We start from the raw sequence: 20,758 nt of genomic DNA on the forward strand, positions 1-20,758 counted from the left end.
AAATTATTAGGCATACCAATTTTTTCTTCAATCTTTCTCAACTTATAACTGCCTTTCTCTCAGTGTAAGAAGTTTCAAACGTGCTAAAAAGAGAAAACACTATTCTACATAACCTCACAGGCATCACAAAATTAATGCAAATATTCCCTGTACTTAGGCGAAAATGCCTTCAAATTATGGAGATACTTAATTAAAACATATTATGGCGCTTATGTGAAATGCAAATTATTTTCAAATTGCATTCGTTTAAGGCAAATAATCGGAGGCAACTGTGTGAACTGTTAACTGTAAACTGTAAAGTGCATTAGAGAGGAATTCTCTCAGTGGGACGCTCATTCACAATTATGGCATAATAACTGTAATCAGCTGCCGCCGCTGGGCTGCCAACTAGAGTTGGAGTTTTTGGCCAGAACTACTAACTAGACAGCCAAAGCGGCAGCAGCAGCAGCAGAAGCAATAACAACAAACAATAATAACTACAACAACAAGAGCCGGCATTTGCCGAAAACAAAACAAGTTTCTCATCTATACCACCACATATAAATACATACTTAGAAGAGCGAGCATTGTGCACTCTTATACTGCGTGTGTGCATAAAAACCAGTATTTCAGCTTGGCGCTCTTTCTGTGCCCTTTGCACTTGCCACAGGTAAGCTAAAGAGAAACAACGACTAATAAGAGTATTGCATAAATTTCACATGCCATATTTTGATTTGTTTTGATTTTGCAATTTTTTTTTAGCAATTTAGATTATATTAAATATTTATTTATTCGGGTTTTACGTGTGACTTGTGTTTGACTGCTTCATTGAATTCTAAATGCCAAAAGCCTTGTTAAATTGCGAAACTCATTTGCATAAATATTGCGTTCAAGAAGCGTGACTAAATTATTAAATTATTTCAGTTAATAAATATTTAATTTATACACATTTCTCGCTCAGTTCAATTGCTTAGCTAGTGCGTACACTTATTTTGTACCTTTTTTTGCACTAAACAGTAACAATAATAAACAATCACAATTTTTTCTCTTCGATGCGCTCTCTTGCAATGCACCCACACTTTGCTCGCTCTTCGTCAGCCAAACGCAACAATGCAAAACGCGCGCTCTCTCTCTCTCTCACATGCTGTAGAAGATGTGAACGAACCGCTGACTGAGAGAGAGCGCTGTGTTGCGTTGTCTGGTCCGTCAATCGGTTACGCTAGTTCAGTCTCCTCAGTGAAGCCGTCGTGTGCGCACGCAAAGCGCTTGTCAAAATTTTCACAAAAAATACACAACAAAAAGAAGCAAAGAAACAGTGCGAGTTGAATTTGAAGTTGAAGCCCTGAGAAAACGTGTGTGTTTTTGTGTGCGTGTGTGTGTGCTTTTGGAATTATTGGTAGTTTTCAGTTGGCCAACAACAAAATTTTTGGCAAGTGATGCGTTGAACAACAAATGAAAGCAAGTAACGCAACTGAATGCAAAATGTGTGAAAGTGTAGCATAAATATTGCCAAAAGTGAATTACAAACAAGCCAGAAAGAAGTTGAAACAAAGCAAATACAACTATAATAACAACACCAACAACTGAAGCGCCAACTGTGCGTCGTTCGTTCACTGTTTATTTAACAATTGTGAGCCAAATATAAAAAAAATAGAAAAGACTGGCTAAGCTAAGCAGTTACAGACAGCGAAAATACAACAACGATAAAAAAAGTGTTGCTTGGCGGTTCAAATAATTAACATAACGTGGAGCTTTTAAAACGGTAAGTATTTACGCTGCTATAAATTACATGTGTACGAACAGTACAGACACATTTCACTTTGAACCCGTCTCTCGCGTCGCAGTTGTTGTAGTTGCCTAGATTTTGCTTTACATTAATATTCGCTGTGCTTAAAGTTGCGCTTGCTTTTGATGCTCTTTCGATCTAAGTACAACTGGCTGGGTGGCTGACACTCTTGCTATCCCGTTTTGACCTATACAGATCATTGCACATTAAGCGGTTAATTTGTGCTTCACATGAATTTGTTTTTGCGCTGTAACCGTTACAACAGTAACACAGTGGTTGCAAAACAACATGTTTAACACTTTACTTTCTTTAATTGCTCTCTAGCGCGGGAAAACGTAAAGTAAAAGAAAACAAAATAAATATCAACAGACATAACTGCATTCGGCCTTGACGCTTTGTCGCGACGCTGTGCCAAAGTTTTTGATCTGCGACTCTTCAAAGCGCCGCTCCAGTGTGCGCCAAGCTCAGCCGAAAGCTCAGCTCATATCAGCACACTGTGCGTGCGTGTGAGTAAGCGTGTGTGTTTATTTCCGAAGAACCAGTTTAAAAGCCAACAACAACAGCACAGTGGGCAACAATAAAAGTGTTTTGCCTTTTAAATGAGCTTCGTTCAACAGGTTTTAACTGCATGAAACATTGTGGTTTGCTTTTTTTTTCTTTTTGTTATTTGCAAGCGAGAAAAGGTGGGAATTTCTATGTTAGAGGCATCGTGGGCAACTGGATTAGGCGCAAGTTTATTAAATGCACATGATATGAAACGCAGAGTGTTCCCAGAATTGTGACGATTAACGTGTTTTACTAGTCTTTGTTTCAAGAAATTTAATTACGACTTTAAAATAAAATTCTTTTTGTTGAGTGATAACACATGTCTTGAGCGGAGGGTTCAACTCGGTTTCTGATAAGTACAGCCATAAAAATACATTTGATGCATTCTTATACTATGTAAGAAAGCCATAACAATTCAAAAAGAGCTTAAGAGTATAGAATATTATTTTCTTTAGGGTGTTTTTGTATTGCCTTAAAGAAAAATCTTTTTATTCTGCGATAAGCAGAGCGAGTTCAAAGTTTATCAACGGAAAAATTTTCATTAGAGTAAATAATATATGTTCAATCATTTGCTGTATCAATTAAATTTTATTTAATTGTTCGCTGATGTAGAAAAAGTCTAAGCCATATTATATTATCAAGTGTTCTAAATAAATAAAACTTAGTGAAAATATATTACATTTCGTGGTTAATTATGGTGTTTGAGATGTGATTCTGTATTTATAGCGACTCGTTCGTTATCGTTAATTGCAAATCTTTTTTTTTACATTTTCTCTTTCTACGACAACAACAATAGCAAGAACTCAAGTCATATAGACACATACATGGTTAAAGGAAATTAAAGATGAAGCTAAAGCCACGGAAGTCATTTAACCGTCTGCTAAGCACAGCGTTGAAAACGGCACTCGAATTGGCTCGAAGATGATTCGCTTGCTTTCCGATCTAGTTGTAGTTAGGGTCATGTTTGAAAGTGGCCGTTATTGTTGGCCATTACTGTTACTGTTGTTGAAATGTCCAACGGGCAGTAAAAGTTGGTCAGCAGCATTTAAAAACCATTTGTAATTCGGCTTGGCAATTTTCCCTCTATGTTGTGTTCTCTGCTGTATGTGTTCGTTTTTTTCGGTTCAGTTCATTGTTTGCTTGGTTTGTTTATTTTTGCAACAATGACACTCGGTCTATTTTATTTGTTGTCATTGTCATGTTATTATGACTGTGTTTATTTTCCTTGTTGCTTTAGTACTTGGTTTCTCCTATTTTTTCTCTGGATTTGTGTAAAAATAACTTTCAAATTCAATAAACAACACAAAAAACTGCAGCCTCACTGCCACGACCAAGTGTTTATTTTTTCACCTGTGTTTGGAAATTAGCAATCTCAATTTACACTGAAAAAATAATAACGGCTATTTTCTAATTAGAGCATTTCCAGATATTGAGTTTTTGGTTTACCCCGGAAAGTTTTAAATTGCAATTGCATTTGTCACACAGTGTGCTTGATTAACTTGTTATGGCCACACTGCGTTTCGCACAGTGCATGAGTTTGCGATTTGTTTTTTTTTTTTATCCGTCTTGGCGCTCGCTTTGATGATGACTCAGCAGCTGAGCAAACTTATAACGCAAACGCCTGTTGCTCTAACGCACAGTGGCCGCCATATTTTCTGCGACGCTCAGCTGTCTACTTGCCTCTCCCTCGCACTCTTCGGTTTATCAGCGAAGAGCGCAAGCTAAAGAGCCGCTTAGGCGATGTCAAGAGAGTCACCGACTTGAGACGTGACTAAAGCTTTGCTTCGCAACTTTCTTACGCTCGTAATTATAGAACCTTCTCTATTAGCATTCAAATTATTTATTCAATTTTTAATTAAATGACGTCTAAAGGTAAAACCCCAAAGTCCCCCATGTGCGACATTCTCCCAATTGGGAATTTATTGCCGTCACAAAGGCAGAAGAAGATTGTGCTGTAATGGCTTCATCAGCTGCACAAATGAAAATCTCATTTCATCGCCTGCTCTACCTGAGCCGCATTTCGGAAAATGTCTTTTGTTTGCGAGCGTTTCCCCCTTACGGCGCTGCAGTTATGAAATTTTGTGCAGCGAAGCAAGGCGATATCCCAGCGAGAACCTTGATTATCAGTCCGTAGCCACCACATTCACTTTATTAGCAGTCTCTTTTTAATCGATTTTGTAATTAAACGGCTCGGCCAGCAGAAACAGCTGTTGTCAGGTGGAGTTTGTGTAAATAAGACATAAAATACGAGTGGCCATATAACCGTCATTCGAATGGAATGGAATGTATAAATAATAAACCTCTGGCTGCCCAATTAGCTGTCCCTTCGCTACCTCACCTCCACCATTTCGCTACATTTCCAACATATTTTCTAATTTGAATAAAGTAACAGAACCACAAGAAACATTAGACGCGCCTAAACGTTGAAATTAGCGACCACACCAACGAAAATACACACAAACCCGAGAAAAATGAAAAGAGAAATTTAATTAAAGCAACATGAACGTAACGTAACGAAACAAACAAAAAAAACAAGTAAGAAAGCTACAGTCGAGTGTACTCGACTGTGAGATACCCGCTACCCATTTTGAATAAAAGCAATATATTTTGCGGTATTATTCTCAAAATATACCAAATATACTACAAAAATACTAAAAATATACCAAATGGTATATGTGGGATACCGATATAGCACCGCATTCAAAATATACCATAGACGGCACAAAACACCAGATTGTCAGCCAAAGCAACTCAGACCCCTAGTAATTAGGCGTTTTTGCCCATACAAAAGTATTTCTTTAATAACTTCCACAATTTTTATCTGATCGCAACCAAATTTTCAGGAATCATAACTACTACAGTAATTATAGTATATACCAAAATTCGCAGCTCTAGCTTTAAATTTACGCTTGTTATTCGATTTTTTTGATTTGCGGGGGCGGAAGTGGGCGTGGCAAAAATTTGAAACAAACTTGATCTGCGTGCAAACATAACAAATGCTGTCGAAAAAAAATTATAGCTCTATCTCTTATAGTCTCTGAGATCTAGGTGTTCATACGGACAGACGGACAGACGGACAGACGGACAGACACACAGACGGACAGACGGACAGACGGACATGGCTATATCGTCTCGGCTGTTGACGCTGATCAAGAATATATATACTTTATAGGGTCGGAGATGCCTCCTTCTACCTGTTACATACATTTCCTGCCGGCACAAAGTTATAATACCCTTCTACCCTATGGGTAGCGGGTATAAAAAGAAGAAAAAATGCATAAATTTAAGCGCCCAAACACCCCCCTGCGAAGTGGACACCCACCTGGCATGTAATATTATAACCTCAAAGCAAAAAACGTGTAATTTTCACGGTCCCAAGCTGCCAGTTGCCCCCTGTGCCCCTGTGCCCCGTGCCGCATGCCGCATGCCCTCTGCCGATTTTCACTAGCTAGCCGGGCAGGCCCAGCATAATGATTAGGGTCAGCATGAGGCAGCCTAAAAAAAATAAAAGTTAACTAATGACTGTCAAGTCGAAGCTGAAATACGCTAACCAAAAATACAGCTGCTAAGCTTGGCTTTAATTTGTTATTTAAATTTTGTACGTTAATTTTTAATGTTACATATTCCATTAAGAATCCCATATACCCCAACAGATAGGGTATGTTCACAGTAGCAGCAGCAGCGCAGCGTCAGCAGCAGGTTGCCAACAATTTTGCTTTTAATTTTTTCCATTATAATTTCGTTTCGTTTTTTTTTGTGTTTCATTTCTGTATTTGCTAAAGATAAAAGCATTTGTCATTAGCATAAAATGCTAAAGGTTTTTGGCCAACTTTGCCAGAATCGGAGTCGGAGTTGCGACTCTGCCTAATTCCCTAAATATTTGAACTTCATTAACAGCCAACTCGGCTCGACAGGCGACAGTCGACAGTCGACAGACGATAGACGTCCGTTGCTGACTACTTGACCTCTGACCTGTATCCATTATTTAAATTTAAAACAATTTTAATGCGAACACCAAGATGGCGCAGCCCTATATTAAAAATGAATATAGAGCCATAACAATGAAGGACAAACAAAGAAATGATAAAGGCACTTAAGAACCAAGAGCCAAGAAGATAAAGCCAAAGCCGGAAAATGCCAAAAGGAAAGTCAAATTAAAGTCTATTCAAATATCATTGAAGTGCAGGTATTGAAGTGCTGTAGTTCACAATAGTTCAACGGATGTGTGTGTGTGTGTGCGTAGGTGCAACAACAAAAGTCATGCCTCGCTGAGTGTTGATGCGTGTTTTTGTTGCCCTCTCCCCGTCAGGTACTCTTAAGGAAACTCTAAGCCACAACTTGTAGATGAAGCGCTGATTAGCAACAAAGCAAATGAGGAGGGGTGAATGATTGTGAAGTGGACAAAGTTGATGCGCAACTGCTGATAAGAGTCCCAGAAGTCATCTTTCATCCTCTCAACGCTCGACTGGTCAAATGCGTGGGTAACACTGCTCACCATTCTTCCCCCCCTTCCACCTTTCCCTTGGGCACTTCTCGCATTTAATAATTGATATCCGCCCTGCGGACATGGGAAAAATTTCGACGACTATTCACCTTTAATTATGCTGACAAACCCAAAAATTCAACTGTAAATGACGCCCACAAAATAGAGAAAGAAAACGAAAGAGGTATTGACAAAATAGTATATATGTAGTATATTTGGTATACTATATATGGTATATAGTATAATCGTATGGCGATAAAACGAAATGGCACATTTGCATTTGTAATGACGGAGTGTGTGCAGCAATCGCAATACAATTGGTGGGGACAGCTCAAATTATATGGCAATCAGTTCTCTCTGACCAATGTCTGCAATTTTAATGCAATGAGTGATTCATGAATAGAACCCCACACACACACACTCACATATATGCATACGTAAATAGAGTCGTGGGTCAAATGATTGCGCTACTCAGAATGTTTGACAGCATTAAAGTACAGTGATAGCTATTTGTATTGGCCTGCGATGACCCACAGAGGCCTGTCACATGGCGTTATTGATGTGCCAGACTTGAGTTTGGGGAGCGCACAAACCAACATCGAATTAGGTATTTAAAAAACACACAGAAAACTGCCCCGCTGCGATAGACTACAAGAACTTAAAACGACGACGACGACGATAAAAAAAAGTGTCATAAACATAAAATTGATTTTAATTTTGTTGCTTGTTTTTTATGGCTCTGCTTTCGTCTATGGGTTTTTACCCAACTCTCTTGCTCTCTCTCTCTCAGCTCATCTACATCTTCTTTCCAGCTGTCTCTGCTAAGACCTATACTTAGTTTAATGTCTGTTCTTTTTCGGAGGTCTTTTCTTTAATTTTTGAATAGAGACGCGTGGGCAGTTGTCGTTCAACTGGTTTGTGTATTGATTTTTAATGTTGTACCTTGCGACTGCGACTGCGACTGACAATTTTCGATAATGTCCAGATAGATATTGAATACCTTGATGCATTAATTACTGTTATTATTAGGGCAATCTGCATAAATTATTTAACGCGGCGTGTAGATTGTATCATATGTGCGGGTCGCGTTGACAAAAACAGCTTTTCATGCTCCATAATGGTCCGAGAGACACACTCAGAATCGAAATCAGAATCTGAGATTGAAAGTTGAATGAACCAGCAGCTTAGTGGCAACTTAACAAAGGTCTCTCTCTCTCTCTCTCTCTCTCTCTCTCTCTTCTATCTCCCTCTCCACATTAGAACTAACGAATTCCCAGCTTAGGTGCAGTTTGGAAAATGACTTTTGTGGCTTACTCAATTGGCTAACGGGGTCGCGTGGATTCGTGACTTTCTGGCAGCACCTTCGTTTACGCGGTGAATGTTTTCTGGCTGGAAAGAAAAGCCATTGTTATGATTCAATTAACCTAGAAGAATCGAGAGAGAGAGACACAAGGAGGGTAACCAATTTCTTTTGCGGGGAGATTTAATGCCACAACATTCAGTGGCCTGACCAAAATTATATTTCATTTGAGATTTATTTTCTTTTCGATTATGTTAATCATACGGACAGAGCGTGGGAATGACAACACAAGCGGCACTCTCTAAGCGGCTTAAACCAAACAACTGCTGGAAAAACTGTCAGTTGCGGGAAAAACATTTGTGCATATTTGTGTATTTAACTCAATGTGTTTTCTCAATGTCTGGCAGCGAGCTTTTTTGACAAATACTTTTCAACATTTGTCATCTCATCGTAATTATTTAGACGGCTGAACGCGACGTGGCCATAATGTTAATGAAAATGAAAATCAAAATGAAAATTCTGTTTAGCATGAAAGCACAAAACTAAAAGCAAGTCACAAGATAAACACAAACACAAACCCAGACGAAGTCTTTGCTTAGAACAACAGCAGCAAAAGCAGTAAAAAAAATGAGAACTTTCAACATTTTCAAAGCCTGGAGAAAGTTAATTAAAAGATAGTGACGATTATGCTGCGTTGTTTGTCTGTTGTTTTCTCTGAATGCGAATTGAAATGGAAAATTATTTGTACTCTGGCAACAAGGATACAGAAATTATGTCATAAAACAAACAACTTAAAACATTTGCAAAGACAACTTTTGGCTTCAGCTTCAACTCATCTCGAGTTTAGTTAATTTGATGCCACTGCCAACGGCAAAAAGCAAAACAAAATGTATAATGAAAAAGGACGAGAAACACACAGAGAGAGAGAGAGAGAAACAAAAGTTAGAGTACTTGAGTTAATGGAAATTTCAAATCAAAAAGAATCTCGTTGGTAACGCTGCGATTGCATCTTGAAAACTGTTGAAGATATCGATTCAAATACTGAAATAAGAACTCGAATTTTGAATTGAAATTTCTTTTTAATTTTCAGCAATTTTCTTAATAGCTACTTTCAACGTTTTAGCGTCAATTACTGTCATTAAAGCACGCCTTTGCAAAATAGGACTAGACAAATGAAAAGAAAAACTATTTCACTAGAAGGCGATCCATACCTAAGCTAGGAAAACTTTTGCCAGCCAAGCCTGATGACTTGTTTGCATGTCAGCGCCATTTTGCCTGTCGACACTCAAGGACCGCGCTGTCATGCTTAATATAGATCAATTATGCCCTCTCAGACAGCGGACCTGAGTATCTGAGTGTTTCCCCTTGCAATTAGTATTTCCCTCTATTATCATCACAACAATACACATTTCATATACTAACTCCTTTCTTCTCTCTTTCTCATTCTTTTGCAGGTAAGCGAATGAACCCGCATTGCGATTTTTGAGTGAGTAATACTTGAAGTGGTCCTGAGCTTTTTCTTTCTTTTTTGATCCTATTGAAAGGGAAGCTTCCTGCTTGAAATTTAATGCCATTTCAAATGTTAGACAGTTCTCATTATCCAAATCAAATCCCCAAAAAAAAGACCCATGTGAACAGGCACTTTATGCATTTTGGGGTCAGCTTTACTCAAATTCACAACACCAACGCTTTTTATTCCCACAATCACACAGGAGCTCAGTTTGAGGTTTGGCAGAGGAGAGGACAGCATAATATTTTCAATTATCATCCACTTTGAATGGTATTTATCACAGCAAAATTCTGAATACAGATTGAAATTTGAGGCGCTTGGAAGCCAAATATCGATTCAATTCGATTCGATTCGTAGAAAAAAGTATCAATTATTAGCAAAAGCAGGAACAGAGCAAGAGAGAAAAGCCAATTGATGACAATTGAAAATTGCAGACAACAGTGGAAACGTGAACTGCATAAAATTTTAAGCTAAATAGCCAAAAAATTGCTGACTCCTCTTGTGCAGAGAAATATCCTGCGATTGAAAGCAGGCTCTGCTCTGAAATGAAATAAAGCAAAATTAATGAGCAACATTTCGTGCCGAGGAGCGAGAAGGAAAAAGCCAATAACAACAACGGCGATTGGTAAATAGAGAAAAATAAATTAAATTAAGCGCTTGTTTCTCAAGATTTTACTCGCTAAACTGAGACGAAGACGAAGTCGAAGATGTGCTGTGGCATTTTCAAATCCGAAAAAAAAAGTTTCCTGGCCTCGATTCGTCTAAAGTACAATTGATTGTAAATAAGCACACACTCACACTTACTCACTCACTCACACAATGAAAAGGCAAAAGCAAATCGAAAATCGTGACAGGAATGCCTGAGAGCGAGTTTCAGTCTCAGTTGGAAATTGTCTTCGACTTTGGCTTTGGCTTTGGCTTTGCTTCATTTATCCATAGATCGCCTTAATTGCGGCTCACAATGCTCCTCGCACATTTGATTCAATCAATTGCAGAGCCCGGAATCGAAATCGAAGTCGAAGTCATTGATTTTTTGCAGCTATTATATGCTGAATATTATTTGGGGGTCTGGCTATAATTGAAATTGCTTTGCGTTTGAAAAATGTATTTAAAGGCAAGAGCATTTTCAATTAATTTGTCGACGGCATCACAACCACAAAGCAGCCGCACAGCATTTTATTTATTTATATATTGAGGCATGGCCTCGTGGTGTTGCAACCTCTCGTCCCTGTCGCTGTCCCCCTCCCTCCCCTCGCCCTCCACACACTCTAAAGTCAAAGTGTCAAAGAGGCAAGCAGTTGGGCGTGTGGAGTCGAGTGTTGGGTCGTTTTGCCTGACGAGGATGAGGACGAGGAAGAGACACAAAATGTGTGTCGAGGAGGAGACCGGAATTGGGACCGGGAACTGGGATCGGGAGCAGAGCAAACAAATCAAGCGACAACAACGACGCCGCGTTGTGGTAGTAAGGATGAGGGGCAAAGTTAGGGGCATTTTATGTAGATTTTATTTGCAACAGCCGCGAGTCAAGAAATTTACACAAACAAATTGAATTTTGTATACATTTTTTATACCCTCGTTTTTGCCAAACAAAACATAAAGGGACTCGACTCGACTCGACTTGACTTGTTTTCTGCCCTACGCCGCAAATGCTGCTACAATATTTTCTTTATTTTTTTTCTGTGTGTGTGTGTGTTGACATCGAAGAACCGAGAGAGAGCATACAAAACATACGCGACTGTTGTCATAAAAACGCTACACAAAACTACAGCTGACTTGGAGGCTGTGTTTAGCCCTTAAGTGAGCGATTGGTGTGGCATTTTTGAGCTCTATGGTCTCAAGGGGTTTGTGGCAAGAGATTGTATTTTAGGGAAATAAAATATGTTTATTAGAAACCAACTTCATTTATATTAATTTGTGTAATATACAAATTTATTTAGGCAACTGAAAACATAATGTATTTCAAAGCTTAATTTGATACTGATGTTCCTTCTTTAGCATTTTTATGTTCACATCATTTGACTTCTTTTTACCTTCACATCATAGAGCATCTGCTATTCGTTGTTCCCTATCCAAGTCAGCTAGTTTTGCATGCAGCGACTTTTCATCTATTTGCCAGCATTTGCCCTTTGTGAGTCAACTGAAAAACATATTGAATTTCGCTTGTCACTTGTCGTCGTTGTTGTCGTTGGGTTTGTTGCTTCTGCAGCTCTGCTTCTTACACTTTCTCTGAATGGTGTATATATTTTTTATATGCTGGTTTTTATTTTATTTTCTGCGTAATAAAAAGAAAAATATTTGTGAACATTTTTATGCAAATCAATGGACGAGAGCAGAACCAAAATGAGCGCGGAAAAAAAAACAAACAGCAGCTACCACAAAATCAGTCGAGCACAAGGATGTGTGGGGTGAAGTGTAGAGCAAGAAGGGGAGGGAAGGGAACCGGAGCGAGGAGCAAAGAAATTCATAATATAATTTTGACATGGCAAGGGGACAACTTGACAGCTGTAAACAGTAAAACATCAAAAAGTTATCACAAACGCCTCGTTCAACGTCGCTCGTCGCTTCTCGTCGTCGCATCCTTTTGCCAACTTGTAGCCGACGGCGCTACAAGAAAAACAAAAGCGCGAACAATAAAAACAACAAAAAAAGTACGAACAAGAAATCAAACCAAAAAAAAGATATATACATATATATATACAAAGTCTGTTGAAAAGGGGGCAGGACACATGTTCCCTCGCACCGTCTGACAAGAGATTTAAAAAATTTAAAAAATCAAGAAAAAGCTGGCGTTACTTTTTTTCAGCTTTTTGTTTTGCGTTGCTCTCTCGTCGCCGTCGTTTTCCCTGCTTGTTATTTTGCGTTTTCATCAGCAGTGAAATGCATAAAGTTTTACACAAAAGTTGCCTTGTTGGATTTGTTTGTCGCAAAAAGGGTCGTTGGTGGAAATAAAAAGGGGAAGAGAGGAGCAGCTGGAAGAGGAGGAAGAAGAACTTGAAAGGGAGCCAAAGAGAAAGGGAAGGGAAAGATGTGTTCAAAAGGTCGAAGTTGCAAACTGACTGTGAAAGTTGCTTTCCTCTTTTGTTCGCTGGGATTTTCTTGGGGTATTAGTGTTGTTAGCCACATTTTTTGGCCATGTTATGCTTCATTTTGCCCCCGTCCCAACGAACTTTACAGCTAACCAAATGTGTGCAATAGAGAGAGAAGAAGAAGTAATAGAACTTTGCACAGACTGAGAAAGAAAGTCAAAAGGCTGTCGTGCATTTTTGCGGCTAGAGGCGAGACCAATTTGTAGATGCGAAAAGTTCCCATTTTTTTCTTTCTTACTTTCATACTTGCCAAAAACTGACTGTTAACAAGAAATACGCTTTTGAATATTTTTCCGATGATGGCGAAAAGTAACTGGTAATAAGTGCTAAGAACTTGTGCCACCTGTTGTTGTTGTTGTTGTTGTTGTCGAAAGTTGAAACCAATTCAAACAACGAGATGATGACGACGATGATGATATTGAGGATGTCAAACATTGAGTCACATGTATTTAACTCACCTCGTTGACATTTTCGCTTTCAATAAAAATCATAATTCTTGTCTTACAATACAAGCATGCAAATCGCATCGCACAGGCGGCGGCAATTCAATGAATTGCCAAGGCAACAACAACAAAGATGAGTACACAAGGATATATCCGATGTACAAAGGACACAAACATTGAATGCACTGGAGCACACAAACTTTGAAAGGGAAGATTTAAGATTCCGCAAAAACGATAAATTGCGGTAAAAGGTGTCTCTCATTCGCCCAGATATGTATCTAAGGGCTTTTCTCTTCCTCTGTATGTGTGTGTGTTTGTCTGGTGTGGATTTGTTTGCCTGATAACCCAAATCGCGCTGAGAAACATGATTTTTAACTGGCAAACTGAATGGCGCTCACATGACTACAAAAGACTCGCTCGGCATGTATGGCTGCCTGCCTGCATGGAAATGAAATGAGATTTCCCTCTAGATAGCAAACGCACACACACAAACACATAAACACATAAAACCATATCTCACACAGACACATTCCAACGCACACACACATATGAAGAGACTCGCACGAGAAATTCTCAATTTGAATGCAAACATGTTCGGATTATTATGATTTCCTTCTACCGTTGCCAGTTCTTCTTCTTGTTAGTTTCAACGTGTCTCTGTGTGTGTGTGTGTGTGTGGTGCAATTTTTTATTTTGCTGCTGCGACAAGTATTAAGTGCAATCAAAAGAAGATTTACAAGCGTCATGAATGAAATATTTTCATCATATGCTGCATATCCAGATCCATAGAACGAACGAACGAACGTCTGTCGTCTGCCATTCGTGTTCATATCCCACATGCTTTATCCTTTTGCCTGCTGCCTGCTGCCTCTGCTGCAGTGTCGCATAAAAACTCATTTGAGGTGATATTTATGGCACTTTTAGAGCGTAGCTAATAGAAAATGGGAAATAGATAGCGCCAAGAGACAGAGAGAGAAAGGACATGACTGGGAGGGAAAACTGTCATATTCCCCCGAAGGGCTTTTGTCTTCATACACACACACACACACACCTGACGTATCTTGATGCAGCCCTGGTGAGGTTTAATTATTGATTATGGCACACAGGTGTGCGTGTGTGTGCGATGGCAAACAGCTGATAAACTGCAAAGCAGCCAAATGTGAAAGGATCACTAGCATAAAACCGAAAGCAAAGGTTTAGCTAAACTCAACTGAGCTGAACTGAACTGCACTGAACTCATTCCAGTAAAACTCTGTGAAAGCTTGTTTTTTGTATTAAAGTTTCTCATGACTTTTGGTCTAACCTTTCCCACAATTGTTGTTTTGCCAAATTGCATAGACAATTGGTGCAAAACAAACGCTGGGTAGTCGCAGTTAACAAGATGTTGAGAAGATGAGAAAAGAGACGAGTCGATGCTCGTCTGTCTGTCTGTCTGTCCGTCCGTCTGCTGTTGTTGCCATTCGGTGCCACATTTGATTGGCGCTGTTGCAACAACAACAACAACAGCAGCAACAACATTCACATGCACATTTCGCATATTCATGATGACATGAACTATGCGCATGCATAACTAAGCAGAACTCGACTCTCTGCCTTCGAAATTGAACCAGAGATTACGCTCGTCAGCCGCGATGATTAAGATGCCACATCCGACTCTTACTATTCGATACTCACTATTCACTACTCAGTATTCACTATTTGCTATTTTACTACTTGCTACTTGCTACTCTACAGCCAGTTGTCAAATGCAATGCCGTTGATTACATGAAATTGACTTTGACTTGTACTATGTGCGAGTAATTGATGGCTTTGATGAATTGACAAGCGCCGTGTTGGCTGTGGAGGGTGATGGGGAGGGGGGGAACTACATCAAACTGTAACTGAAACTGAGCCATGTAATCCAGCCGCTCAGCTTCATTGTAATACAATGCGAGTGAGCCTGTGCCCTTTTTTGAAAATCGACTAAAATTAATGATGTTGCCATGCCATGCAACTACTACAACCATTAGCCATCAACGCTTGGTGCGTTTTTTTTCTTCTTTTGTAGCCGAGACTACATCAAGTTTAACCTCTGCTTTGGGGTCGTTAACAAATGACACTGATTGAAAGCGCTATTTAAACTACTGTTTAAAGAACTTTAAAAGCTTTTGAAATTTAATTTAATCGATTGAATAGCATTAATCTAATTTATAGATCAAAATAAATGATTCATCACGATTAAGCTGATTTAAAGCTAATGTAGAGCTGTACTTTTAAAGTGCATTCACGCTTAAACGCTCAAAGCTCATTAAATTAGCTTTGGGCAATCTTCAACATGAGTAGAATAAATCTTGTTCATATACTCAACACCTAATTAATGAAGTCTGTAAGCTTTGAAATTTAACAAAAAGTATTCTCTTAGATTAATCTGACTTATAGTTTAAAATAAATCTAAAGCTTTCGTTTTTAAGCTCTTATGCTAAAAAGATATGCTCTTAAAACAAACTAAAAGCTTGAAGAGAAAGAGCTTTATATTAATTTCAGTATTCTTTCCATAAAACTTTCTCATATTCCAACAAAGTGCTTGTTAAGATTAATCATATTTATAGTGTGATATAAACAATTAATCGTAATTAAGCTGACTTACTGCTCGTCTAAAAAACAGTTATCAAACTTACTCAAATGCTTATCAAACTAATCTGTTATCTCAACCGTAAAACAGTCGAAGCGTTGCCAATTGCAATCCGTCGATGCAATTAATCTAGACTATAAATAGAAATGCCAGCGCATTGTCAACTAGTATCATTAGTATGCATAGTTTTTTTGAGCAGACAGCTTTTAGCATGTTTATTCCTTGGCTTTTCAATTGAATTGACAGCCGAAGCAGCAGCCAAATGTTGATCGATTGAGATTTAAAGCCAAAACTCGCATCGAATCGTTGACTAAACACTAATTCAAGGAGTCAGTTAGATATTTAGTGTAGTCAGTTGTGCCACACTTACAGTTGCGTGATTGAGCAAATATTTGGATTATTCACTTTGAAGTATCTGTCTCACTCACTCAGTCTGCCTCTGTCTCTGTCTTTGTGTGTGCGTCTTAAATGATGCCAAATCAATGATTACTGCCTGCGATTGCCAGTTTACATAACATTCGCTTTTCGCATCGATTTTACTCTCACTCGTGGCGTCGTGACGCGTCGCTTCGTGTGCACTTACCAAAGGTTAATGGTGCAGTTGATAATTTTGAAGCAGCTCGCAAGTCAAATGATGTGTAAATGGCTGCCTGCATACATGTGTGTGTGTAAGGTTTATGGTTGTGTGGCTATCAGCAAAGGCATTTTATGGCTACGCCATGTGAGCGACTCGTTAAAACGCCAGTCGCAAAATTGGCAAAAGGCCGGCTATAAAATCGATGCAGGCCAGGCAACCAAAAAAAAAAAAAAAAAGGTGAATGTGTGTTGTGTGTGTATATATTTATGACCAATTTGCCAGAGTGCTTAAAACTGTAAACAGCTCGCGCACAAAAGTATGCTAAGTTTAAGCTAAAAAAAAACAAGAAACAACAACACAGAACACAAAAATATTGCGCATACGCCACGTTTTGAATTTGCATTGTTATCAGAACGCGAAACTGCGGTCGCTGACGCGTCTTGGGCCTCCTGCTCGAACAATGGAAAAAGGCAGCAGCGAGGCAGTGAGCCTAACAAGCAGCGCTCGACTTGGCAACTGTTTTCGGTCCCACTTGGCGTATGCGTAACTTCATATGCGAAGCTCATTCATTGCGTGTGTGCGATGTATATGTGTTGCTTGCCTTCTGTACCGTATGTGTATGCGTTATTAAATTTATTTGACTTGACGTGCGCACACACAGAAGGCAATGGCAACAATAATAAGAAGAGAGAGTGAGAGAGAGAAGGAGGGAGGAAAGGAAGCAGAGGGACAAGAACTGTGGCTGCGGTTGCTAGAGAAACAGAGCAGAGGCAATAAGAGAAAGTGACGCGCAGAGCGGATGAGAGATTGTGAGATGGGATTTTTCAGCAGGCCGCTTTGGATTTGAGCAGTAGCATGAGAAGTTTAACATGTATCGTACACACACACACACATATACAACACATTGTGTAACTGTATGTGTGTGTGCACTTGGCAGCATCTCTAAAATGTGTGTTTGTGCCTTTTTCTTATACTCATTTAATATTTAAATTGCTTGTGGTTAAAATATCTCTCATGTATGCTTGTAGCAATTTATATTTTAAATTATTAAAACAGACTTATTACATTACACACACACACACACACACATGAACAATACAAAGTTCTCTTCTCCTGCTCGACTTCATCAGAACAGAGCTGAAAAGTCTGTTGTGGATTTATTTCGGCCCCTAATTAAATTCCGCATTTCACTTACAAATTTCGATTTACATTTCAAATGGAATTTTCAATTTGAATCACACAGTAATCCATTAACTCTTGAGTTTCGCTTTTGTTCCTTACACACATACACACATACACACACAATACGCATTTTGGCTTAAATATAATTCCAGTTATGTAATTGCTCTCGTTTATGCTGTCTCTCTAATTAGTTTACATTTTTTTGTATGAGCTCTTTTGAATATTATTTACGCAATCGTATTGCAATTACATCATCTGCATGTGGCATTTAGCTTTTCCAGCTCAGCCAATAAACTAAACTTGAAACGCATTTTTCCCGCTTTTATTGGACTGAAATGAATACTTTATGCGCCACTTTTTTATGCGTAACAAAATAATTGAGATTTATGCAATGCATATTTTAAATTATAAATGCGCAAAATGTTGCCATTTTCATTTGAAAGTTTTTCCGTTTTTTTTTGGATTTATTTCGCAAGGATCCATAAGCGGCTTTTGCACTGATTGCGCGCAATAAGCAGCTTAATGCTAAAACTCCGGCCTCCAATCTAGTTGCCAAGTTGTTGGGCGTTCAACGTTGAGTGTGGTGCGAGCATAAAGAACAATCTCTAATTTAATAATAAACCTCATCAAATGCTTATCTGCTATCAGCATACAACAAATTGCCAAGAGCAACAACAACAACATCAGTTACGAAAAAAATCATCCCAAAAAAATGAGAAAAAAACACGATAAGCACATGTGTGTGATGAGAGAGGAGTGTGTAGAGTGTGTAGAGTAGAGTGTGTGTGGCATTCTGTCGTGACAAATGATGTAAATGCCTGAGCCTCGAGTTGCCTTTTGCCACAGCACTCAACGAGGCTTGCCGAGCTTATGGCTGAGGAGCGATGTTCTGCGCTGTGCTGTGCTGTGGGGATCTACTTTTCATTAGGCGCGAAAATATTAAACAGACGACACAGCCTGAAATTATTACATTGAGCAGCGAGAAGCAAGAGAGCGAAAGCGAAAAAATAAAACGCCAAAAGGAGGCGATAACAAATTATACATATATCACACATACGCCGCATAGGCGAGTCTCTGCACGTGTCATTGAGCAGCTCATCATCAGCATTACCAACACACACACACACACACACACCATGCTCAGTGCTCAAAGAATCGCTATGAGAGGCATCAGAGTCTGTTTTGATTGTCAGCTCAAGCTGGCGACCGCCATGGGCAACTCACATTGACAGAGATGGAGAGAGAGAGAGGGAGTGAGGAACTCTTCAAGCAGGCAGCTGCCTCTAAGCATGTGTGCAAGTAAACATTTGATATCACATTGTTTACGGCTACCGTTACTTTTCCCCTTCCCCTCTCTCTTGCTACCCTCAAGCAGTTTATTATATATGTATCAGTTATATGTATTATGACATTTCGTTTTTATATACATATACTTAACACACACACACATAGAGACGCACTCACATAATTTAACGTTGATATGTGCGTATACGTATTATTTCTCTTATTGCTTCATCGAACACACAAACACACACACACACTTGAAGTTAGAGTGAGCGAGATGTATATTAAAATAGAAATCAGTGCGGCTATAAAAACGAACTTATGAGCCAGCTTCAATATGAGCAGATTTGTGCTCTCTCTATGCTTCTCTCTCTCTTTCTCAACTGGCAGGAGGAAGTGGGCGTAATTGCGTTTTTATGCCTGCTACATTTGTATGCCTTCATGTGTTCATTTCCGCACGCAAATAAACACAATGAAATCGGGCGCCTCGCCCCCCTTCTCCCCCTCAAGGCCTCAGGCCAGCGTAAATAGCCAAATGCTAGAATATTTGTATCGTAATGCATAGTGTACATAAAACCGAAAATTGGACTGAGCCCACAACAGCAAATCATTCAATCAGATAACTGCCAGACAGAAATTGGAAATACGAGAGTAGGATGGGGCAACACAGTCTAAGCAGTAGCTTTAAAAGCACATTAAAGCTGGCTTTAAGCATATTAAGGATCGAGTATTATATGAATAATATGAGTTACTTACTTAGCAGAGACGAAAGTTGTTCATAAAATACAGCTTTAAAATCATATATAAAAGCTGACTTAGATGACCTTTGAAATGTAGCTTTTAAAGCTACTGAAAGACTATGTAAAGCTCATTTGCAGCAAAAAGCTCTAATTCTAATTTGTGCTATATACTTTGGTAATCAGAATTCCATCACTATCCAAAAAGATTGTTCACAAATCCTCTTGGCTTCACCTTAGTTCATAAAACGCAGCTTTTAAAGCATATGAAAGCTCTATTTGTATTTTATGTCATATTTATATAATATGCTTTTCTTGTGTTGACAAATCCTTGGCCTCGACTCGGTTCATAAAACGTAAGAGTCGAGAGCTCAGCTTATGACGAACACAATCATTAAGCCATTATTATTGTTATTATTATTACACTTATACGCCCCCAAATCCAAATGGATCGAACAACCACACACGCCACTCATACACACACATACTAACACACGCACTCATAGCTGAGACACGCACATAAATTGTACAATTTATGAGAGCGGGCGTCGATGTTGAGCACTTCGTCAATGATTTACGTTCGTTGGTCTGGCCGAAAGGCTTCACTCCGTTGCGTTACGTTGCGTTGCGTTGCCAACGATAAACAACTTGAAAATGCAATGCAAAACCAATGGAGAAAACTGTGAGACGCAGTCAACGATTGAAGACCATCGTGAGGTGGAGCGCACTTGACAGACATTTATCCTGGCGCCCAAGCAGCGTCAAGTATCCTGACCTCCTCTCTCTCCTTCTTTCTCTCTCTCTCTCTCTTTCGTTGCATTGCACGGTTATCTGTTTGTCGATTTTGAAATCTGATTTTATGGATTTTCATTTCGTTTGACTTTGCGCTGATTTTCAATTGTTTCCACACTGCCCTTTCTCCTTTCCCCTTTTTCTCTTCACTGCTTTTAATAATAAATGCAGAGCGACAACCGAGACTCGCCTGCACTTGTCTGCATATATCTCTCCATCTATATATCGCTCGCTATATATGTATATATATATTCTGTGAACTCCGAATCTCTGGTATCTGCTCTGTGGTCTGTGTGGTTTGGTCATGGCACAAGCTCGAGGACCGTAGCGCACATTGTTTGTCTTTCATTCTGTGTCCGTTGTCTGCAACTTCCTCTTTTTTTTATGAAATATTTATGCCCAGGCTTTGGTCAACATTGAAATTGATTTTTGCCTCCCAGAA

At 39.1% G+C, this 20,758-nt stretch overlaps 1 protein-coding gene across 1 annotated transcript in view; it reads left to right on the top strand.

Moving 5' to 3' along the window:
• The first annotated feature begins 1,217 nt into the window (after positions 1-1,217).
• Positions 1,218-20,758, top strand: part of LOC132784825 (protein toll) — a 51,559-nt gene continuing 32,018 nt past the window's right edge. Inside the window, exon 1 of the mRNA XM_060790697.1 lies at positions 1,218-1,741. The gene's annotated coding sequence lies outside the window, so the exon portion shown is untranslated. The remainder of the gene's footprint in view (positions 1,742-20,758) is intronic.

This window comes from Drosophila nasuta, chromosome 2R (genome assembly GCF_023558535.2).
Source record: "Drosophila nasuta strain 15112-1781.00 chromosome 2R, ASM2355853v1, whole genome shotgun sequence".
In the NCBI taxonomy this organism is placed as follows: Eukaryota; Metazoa; Arthropoda; class Insecta; order Diptera; family Drosophilidae; genus Drosophila; species Drosophila nasuta.